This window comes from Octopus bimaculoides, chromosome 3, assembly GCF_001194135.2.
Source record: "Octopus bimaculoides isolate UCB-OBI-ISO-001 chromosome 3, ASM119413v2, whole genome shotgun sequence".
Lineage (NCBI taxonomy): Eukaryota > Metazoa > Mollusca > Cephalopoda > Octopoda > Octopodidae > Octopus > Octopus bimaculoides.
Genome location: NC_068983.1, coordinates 5,191,543 through 5,201,542, shown reverse-complemented (window position 1 = coordinate 5,201,542; position 10,000 = coordinate 5,191,543).

Below are 10,000 nucleotides of genomic sequence, written 5' to 3'. Positions count from 1 at the left end.
TATTCTTGCATTGAAATCATTCTTGTGGTTCAGCAAGAGAGACTGATAATAAGTACCAGGCTTAAACCCACCCCCAACCCCAAAATAAAACAACAAGTACTGGGGTCAGTTCATTTGACTAAAAGTTCTTCAGGGTAGTGCCCCAGCATGGTCACAGTTTAATGACTGAAACAAGTAAAAGATAAAAAAATATTTTCATTAGGTGCAGGAGTGGCTGTGTGGTAAGAAGCTTGCTTCCCAACCACATGGTCCTGGGTTCAGTCCCACTGCGTGGCATCTTGGGCAAGTGTCTTCTACTATAGCCTCAGACAAATAGAACATTCCAACCAAAGCCTTATGAGTGGATTTGGTAGATGGAAACTGAAAGAAGCCTGTCGTATATATAAATATATATATATGTGCGTGTATGTTTGTACCCACCCGCCATTGCTTGACAACCAATGTTAGTGTGTTTATGTCCCCATCACTTAGCAGTTCGGCAGAAGAGACTGATAGAATAAGTACTAGGCTTACTAAGAATAAGTCCTGGGATCAATATTTTAGGACTAAAGGCAGTGCTCCAGCATGGCCACAGTCAAATGACTGAAACAAATAAAAGACTGAAAGAACTATCAAATGGTATTAGATCAGTCATGAATCTTAGGACTCAGAAGGCCAGAGCTGAACCAGGTTTCCATTGGGACTGAGATTGCAATATTCTCTCCACCCCTGGATAGGATGCCAGTCCATCGCAGGGTTAACTTCCCTGCTATTGTTGGAGTTCATTTACAGCTGAAGGGGACTGAAACAATGTAAGGTGAAGTGCTTTGCTCAAGGACACAATGCACTGCCCAATGAGGGATTTGAAACCACAATCTTACAACTGCTAGTGCAACACCCCTAACCACTTGGCCATGCACCATCACGTTATTAAACAAGAAAGATTTGAATTTTAATTGGAAAGGATCACTGAATCTCATACACTCACCCTAGAGACCACAAATTCCTTTTATTAAAACAAGAATTGGTTAAATTTATAGCAAGAAGAATTATTAATAAGCCTGGCACATTGGCCTTGGAACAAACAATTCATATTAATAAAACTTAGAAACCTAAAATTTTCTTTCTGTCAGATAACTCGTGAATACTTATCTTTTCTTTGCATTGATAATCTCAAAATCAAATTATTCAGCACAAATATTTTAGTGAAACTGGATTTTTAATCTGCCAACCATCAGTTGCTGTTTTATGAAGATAATTGAATACATACACACACACGTTTGTGTGTGTGTGTTTCTTTGCCTTGACATCATGTGATAGTTTTGTCACTGTTGTAAATAATTATAACAAGCAGTGTCATTCATTTCCCATATTCAATGAAAACATGTCTGGCCAAGGGGGAATATCAACTTGCTTAGAAGCAAGTAAGGATTGACAACAGAAAGGGCGCCAAGCTTTGGAAAATCTAATAAATTCCTCAATAAATTCCATCTCACCTATGCAAGTAGATTTAAATCCAGTGATGATGATGTGTTGTGCCTCATGGAGGCAAAGTGGATGAGTTCCTTTCGAATGTTGGGCCTCATGGAGGCAATGACCGACACCTTTGGCATTATGTTGTGCTTGAGAAGAAGACTCACCGAGCTGAGCAAAATTGCAGTCGTGGCAGATACCAGTGTCATGAAAATTGGCACCCATGGTGGTGGCATGTAAAAGCACCCCAGTGTTATGCAAATAGCATCCATGCCGGTGGCACATATAAACACCAATTACACTCTTGGAGTAGTTGGCATTAGGAAGGGCATCCAGCTGTAGAAACCATGCCAAATCAGACTGGACAATGGACATTAAATGATGATGATGATATATATATATATCTACACACACATGCACATACACACACATGTGCACACACACATGCACATACACACACACACTCACACACATGCACACACACACACACACACACACACACACACAAGGTCTGATCAAAAAGTATCAGGACTGGTACTATCAGAAAACTACAACATACATCAATTCAGCATTGAATCTCCCTCAAAGAAGTCCGCTCTTCTGAAGTCACACATTTTACCCAGCTTCCTTTCCATTGATGGAAACATTCCTGGAACTTCCTTTTTGGCATAGGAAGCAACTGCCTTGTCATGTTCTCCTAGTTTTTTTTGATGTCTTGAAATCTTGTTCCTTTCAAGTGGGGTTTGATTTTTGGAAAGAGAAAAGGGTCATAGCCAAAGCCCTTGTCCTCACTTATTAAGACCCTTTTCAAAGTTTCCATCTTTCTTGACACAAAGAGATCCTCACCAGCTGAAACCTGGAACTTCTTTTTGAGATGACCACACTCTATACACTTCACTTCCAAGCTCTGCTACAAACAACAGAGGTGAGCAAGAATGTTATAACACTGTGTGCATGTGAGACAGAGTTCAAGATCACTCTGTGCCAAGTGGCTTCACTCTGCGTGCTTTACCTTTGTTACCATAGTCGAGGGATTACAGTAGTAAACAAGAGATTATCTAATGGGATGGGGTGGGGTGGGTAATCATGTGTAGTTTTATTGATCTTGTGGTAAAGCTTATATAAATATACGCACACACACAAACTTACATATTATAAACACATACATATATACATCACATACATATACATATACACACATATTCCAGTTTCAAAAATCTGATTTCAAAAATGAAATTTAGTTATTGTTCTTAAACATGTATTGATAGAAAGATAAAACATGGCAACGCCTTTGCAATCATTCCTGTAAGATACAGCTAAACTTGCCATTTGTTCAGGGATATATTACCCGTTGTTCCCCACACACACACACACCTAGCCCATCTTCTGCTGCTTAATTCTGCCCCTTTTTCCCTTCTTTTTCTTTGTTTCCTTGGCGAGATAGTCATGGGTGGGTTTTTCCCTGTATAAATATTGGCTGATATTATCATATCAGGAATGAATATATTAGATCGACTCCAGTACGCAACTGGTACTTAATTTATCAACCCCAAAAGGATGAAAAGCAAAGTCAACCTTGGCAGAATTTGAACTCAGAACGTAAAGACAGATGAAATACTGCTAAGCATTTTGCCCGGTGTGCTACCGTTTCTGCCAGCTCGCCGCCTTAGAGTAAGATCTTAATGACAGTGGAATGAAATATGGTTCTCAGCAGAGATGAACTTATTTGTCATACGAAGTATCAGCTGCTAAAATCCAATCAAATATTGAACAGATTAAAAATCACTAATTATAATTACTGACAAGATAATTATCTTGCTCGTATACATTCTACAATAAAAAAAAAATCAATGCAACATCTCTGGGGTTTTTAGCTATTATTCTAATTAGATGTCGTAATTTCCAGATATTATTTTGGCAAATTTCTTCAATTTATAGCTTAAAGAGTCAGAAACAACAAAAAAAAATCTAATGTCTATTACAAATAATGATGTTTTTTTAAAAATTATTGGTGTCATGTTAAAAGCACTGGTTCCGCATAGAAAGCACTGGTGCCACATAAAAAGTGCTGGTGTCACATAAAAAGTGCTGGTGTCACATAAAATGTACTGGTGCTGGTACCACATAGGAACACCGGTACCGGTGATACACGAGAAGCACCCAGTACACTCTGTAAAGTGGTTGTCATTAGGAAGGGCATCCAGCAGTAGAAACTATGCCAAAACAGACAATGGAACCTGGTGTAGGGCCTTGCTTTGCCAGCTCCTTGTCAAACCATCCAACCCATGCCAGCATGGAAAACGGATGTTAAATGATGATGATGCTGATGATGATGACGACAACGATTGTAATTTGTGGACAAAAATGTTTTAGGTTTCTATTAAGTCAGCCATTGGTTTACTGCTCTTCTGATGGTGAGATTAACTTGTAGAGGATGGCATGTCTGGCTACACTCAGAAACTTATGTTGCTTCTTCATAAGGCAATCAGCAATTCCCAAAGAGAGATGCAAAGTTTTATGAGATTCTTTTCTGTAATAGAACTTTTGCATACGCACATGTGTGTGTGAGATTGTGTGTGTGTGTGTGTGTGTGAACGTGCAATCCTTTACTTGTCAAAAGAAGTCACCATCATCATTTAACATCCGTTTTCCATGCTGGCATGGGTTGGACGGTTTGACTGGGGGACTGCCAAGGTCAGGAGCCGCAGCAGGTTCCATTTTTTGATTTGACTTGGTCTCCACTACTGGATGCCCTTCCTAATGCCAACCGCTTTACAGAGTGTACAGGGTGCCATGTAAAAGGCATCCTGTACACTCTGTGCTTTTTATGTGGCATCAGCACAGGAGTTACAAATTGGCAGAGTCAGTATGGTGCCTCACAGTATTTATTCCAATTCTCTGTTCTGAGTTCAAATCTTACTGAAGTCAACTTTGTCTTTCCTCCTTTCAGGGTCAATAAAGAAATTATCAATCCAGGGTTATGGATTGGTGAACTGTAAGAGTGTTGGACTGGATACCTAGATACCTTGTAGTATGTATGTTCTAGCCATGGCCTCCACTGAAATTTCACAGTCTACCATTTAGCATGGTGCATGTAACATGGAGCCACATAAAAAGCTCCCATACTGGTGCCACATATAAAGTCCCTGAACTGGTGCCACATATGAAGTCCTGGTGCTGGTGCCATGTGAAAAGCACCCAGTACACTGAAAAGCAGTTAGCATTAGGAAGGGCATCAAGCCGTAGAAACCTTGCGAAAGCAGACAAACTGAGCCTGGTGCAGCCCCCTGGCCTGCGAACTCCTGTCAAATCATCCAACTCATGCCAGCTTGGAAAAAAAAACAGACATTAAATGATGATGATGATGATGATGATGCCATCATCATCATCATCATCATCATCATCATCCCAGTTTAACACCACCACCCACTGCCACCTTGAGTGTCTTTAGTGACGGAATCTTTTCTGTTACCTTCAGACTTGGTCTCTGGTTTGAGGATACCTCCATCTCTCCCTCCCTCCCGCCAGTCTCAGATTTCCTGTAAAAGGTCATGGGTACTGCCCCTCCACTTCTTGATTAGGGCCCTCGCTCACAGGTACTGACCAGGTCATCTGTAAAGGCAGAGAAGAGAAGGAAACAAAGTATTGATCTTTGCTGGACTGAGACATTGATATGTGATGGGGTCAGAGTGTTGACCTCAAAAAGGTGACCTCAACAGATTTTCAATTAACCCTTTAGCATTTAGATTGCTCTGTTAAATGTAATGCTAATTCATTTTGAATTAATCATGCATTATCTTGTAGCTTCGAGATTACAGTGATGTAATTGTTTATTTTTAGAATGTCATTGTAGAGTAAGTGTGAGAGGCCAGATTTAACCAGTTTGAACATTAAATTTGGGCCGGTTATGACCTGTTTAAATGCTAAATGGTTAAAGTAACTTTGAAGACTTCTTAGTTGTTTGAGTGTTTCTTTAGATTCCAGCCTGTTGCAGTGTCTGTTGGGCTAAACTCATGTCTATAGCAATGACACATTTCCTGTTGTATGTCAAGGTAGTTGTTCAATGTCCAGGAGAGGTTTGCCGTGAGATCTGTTGTGCGTAGATTTGGTTAAAACCTGAATTGTCTTGTAGACATAAATTAGTTCTTGGATTATTGATTCTGATACTTTGAGATTGATGCTGAGCAGTGGTTCTAAGAATACAAGTCACCCGTGAATAATTTTATGGTAAATCATGACCTGAAGAATTTTCTGAAAAACACTGGCATCAAAGGAATGTAAATTTGGAAAAATAGTCAAAGAGTTTCCTTTCTACCGTGGAATTTACAACAAAAAAAGTGAAGAAGTTTCTTAACTTTCACTTCATGTGTCCTAGCTGTGTCTTGCAAGAATAATTGCAAAGGCGTTGCCATGTTTTATCTTTCTATCGATATATGTTTAAGAACAATACTAAATTTCATTTTTGAAATCAGATTTTTGAAACTGGAATATGTGTGTGTATGTATATGTATGTGATGTATGTGTGTGTAATATGTAAGATTGTGTGTGTGTATATATTTATATAAGCTTTACCACAAGATCAATAAAACTACACATGATTACCCCCCCCCCACTCCATCCCATTAGATAATCTCTTATTAACTACCATAATCCCTCGACTATTGCGGATGTTACATTCCAAAACCTCCCACAGAAATAATTAAAATCTAAAAACAATATAAACACCTATCAGCCTCAGAAACCCGTGACATACTGAGAAGTCCGTGATATAAATTAATGGCTGAGTAGTAAGTAGCTTGCTTACCAGCCACATGGTTCTGGGTTCAGTCCCACTGCATGGCACCTTGGGCATGTGTTTTCTACTATAGCCTCGGGCTGACCAAACCTTCATGAGTGGATTTGGTAGATGGAAACTGAAAGAAGCCTGTCATTTATATATATATATATATATATATATATATAATATATATACACAAATATATTGATAGAAAGGACAGCAAAAGAAAGAAAGAGACTTCAATATTATGCAAATAGAGGAATTTATCTGTAAAAATATGTGACACTTATTTGGTAGCCATGATAAAACCCCAAGTTTCGGATGCCGGGGTATGTATATGTTTGTCCCCCCCAACATCTCTTGACAACCAATGCTGGTGTTTACGTCCCCGTCACTTAGCAGTTTGGCAATAGACACTGATAGAATAAGTACTAGGCTTACAAAGAGTAAGTCCTGGAGTTGATTTGCTTGTCTAAAGGCGGTGCTCCAGCATGGCTGCAGTCAAATGACTGAAACAAACAACAGAATATATTATTCAGAAAAATCCGCGATGTACTGAATACGCGATAGGTGAACCACGGTACGGCGAGGGATTACTGTATTATCATACTTATCCTTTAGATTATTAACCATTGCATTAACTTTCTAATCTCCTTAACCTTATTCTTAATTTCTGTTTACTTTAATTCAGATCAACATCAGTTTAGGCTTTTTAATCATTTATTACTATTAATACTAAACCTGACACATTTCAAATATGGCAAAAAGCTGTGTGGTAAGAAGTTTACTTCCTAACCGCTTGGTTTCAGGTTCAATACCACTGCATGGCACCTTGGGCAAATGTCTTCTACTATAGCCTCTGGCTGACCAAAGCCTTGTGAGTGGATCTGGTAGAAGAAAACTGAAAGAGTATATATATATGTATGCGTGTGTGTGTGTGTTTGTATTTATCTGCACCATTACTTGTGACTTAGTGGTTCATAAAAAGAAACTGATAGAATAAGTATCAAGCTTGAAAAATAATAAGCACTGGTATCAATCTGTTTGACTAAAATTCCTCATGGTGGTGGTGCCCCAGCATGGCCACAGACTGAAGCTAGTAAAAAGACAAAAACCAGCACATTAATAGTATTGATGTATCAGGTTGTTAAGAATGAAATGTCAGATTTTCTTATGCACCAAGTTTGACAGTTGTCAACTCTAATGTTTTATTCTGACAATTCTTTGTTTTACAACATTGAAGAGTTACATCATCACTTTTCGAAATGCAATTCATGGTGTCTGATTCTATTGTGAGTTTTCCCTTGTTAATCAGTTTTTGTGAACCCATGGATAGATAAAGAAATTCATGTTGTTTATGAATATGAGTTCTGTTGTGGAACCAATGCATCCCAGACAGCTTGAAACATCAACGAGCTGTTTGAAGAAATGGCAAATGAACGCACTGTATGTCGATGGTTTGAGAAGTTCTGGTCTGGTGACTTTACTCTTGAAAATCAGCCCCTTGGTAGACCTGAGACCAAGGTGGATAATGATGAGCTGGAAACCGTAGTGGATACATCTCAAACTATGTGTGAGTTAGCAACAAGGTTTGATGTTTCGATTCCAACTGTATTTTTTCAAAGCTATAATGGAAGTAACAACATCTGATTGTGTGGTCAATCAAGCAATATAATATGCATACATATATACATGTATATATTCATACACATGCACACACACATATATGCATGTACATACACACATATGAAATACTTTATGTACAAATGGCATGTATTAGAAGTATTTAATGTAAATAGCCTGCAGTATATGTCTTCTTATTCTTTCTACATACAAAAAAAGGGGAGATCACTTAGACATGTTTCATGGCTAGTTGACCACTCTTCAGAAGATAAGCAGCACCCTTCACTCTTCTCCCCACAAAGCCAACTTGATAGCAGTCACTATTTAAATCAGACATAAACCAAGATCCAGGTAGAATAATGAGACTAATTTGCATATAATGTGGATTAGGTTGCCAGCACGACTAAATGATTCTCCGAATATTTCAGGCATAAGCATCATGTATTATTAAATAAGGAAAATTTGATGTAATTATCCTACTGTCAGTAACACTTATGTTGTGGGAAATAAGCAAATGTGAATACATCTTATTCTCCTCACATTTGCTTCTTTTTCTCTTCACTGCAAGCCTTATAATCTGCAACTTATATTGAATTTATCTAATATATACTGTAATATGTTATAAATGTATATCAGTGACACTTGATATTTCTAGTATACGCTAGCGTGATATCCTATAAATACATCACTGTCATTCGATAATTCATCACAGCCAATTTATTTCTTTAACAATGTATTTTATTTGATTAGAAAAAAGATAACAGAGTTAGTGACTTAGAAATCGGTTGCAATAATGTGAATAACTGTCAAATATAATTTCTCATTTTCTCTCAGTGCATCTCTGTTCTCCACGGTACCTATGTACATGTATACCTATATCATCATCATTGTCATCATCGTTTAATATCCGCTTTCCAAGCTGGTATGGGTTGATCAGTTTGACTGAGGGCTGGCAAGCCAGAAGGCTGCACCAAGCTCTACAGCTGGATGCCCTTCTTAACGCCAACCACTCCAAGAGTGTAGCAGGTGCTTTTTACATGCCACCAGTACAGGAGCTAGTCAGGAAGTCCTGGCATCGGCCACATTCTGATGGTGCCTTTTACGTGCCACCAGCATGGGAGCCAGTTGGAGGGTACTGGCATCGATCATGTTCAGATGGTACTTTTTATGTGCCACCAGCAAGACTCTTTAAGGCGGTGCCCCAGCATGGTCGCAGACTGAAACAAGTAAAAGATAAAAGATAGTTGTGATGTCCCAGTCTGCTTGATCTCCACAATGCATTTGACTCCAAGTTACACTCTCAGTAAATATTCAGTTGTTATTCATCATCATCATCATTGTTTAACGTCCGCTTTCCATGCTGGCATGGGTTGGACGGTTTGACAGAAGGCAGGTAAGCCAGAGGTTGCACCAGGCTCCAATCTGATCTGGCAAGATTTCTACAGCTAGATGCCCTTCCTAACGCCAACCACTCCATGAGTGTAGTGGGTGCTTTTCACGTGCCACCGGCATGGGAGCCAGTCAGGTGGCACTGGCACCAACCATTCTCAACCACCCAAGGTGTGTGTGTCTTTTATCAATTATTTGTTTCAGTCATTAGACTATGCCCATGCTGGAGCACCACATTGAAAAATTTTAGTTGAATGAATTGACTGCAGTGCTTATATATATGTATATATGACAAGCTTCTTTCAGTTTCCATCTACCAAATCCACCAACAAGGCTTTGGTCAGGCTGAGGCTATAGTAGAAGACACTTGCCCAAAGTGTCACTCTGTGGGACTGAACCCAGAACCATGTGGTTGGGAAGCGAACTTCTTGCCACACATTCACACCTGCATCTATGTTGAGAGAGAATGAGTAATTCTTGTTAACAGTAACATTGTCGTAACCTATTTTTGAATTACTAACTCGGTTATCTTTTTTCTAATCAAATAAAATACATTGTTAAAGAAATAAACTGACTGTGATGAATTATCGAATGACAATGGTGTATTTATAGGATATCACCATATGATATATGAGAAATATCAAATGGGACTGATATATATATTTAAAAATTACAGTATCTTATACTAGAAATCTACATTATATTTATATTTGTATACATTATATATATATATATATATATATATATATATATACATAT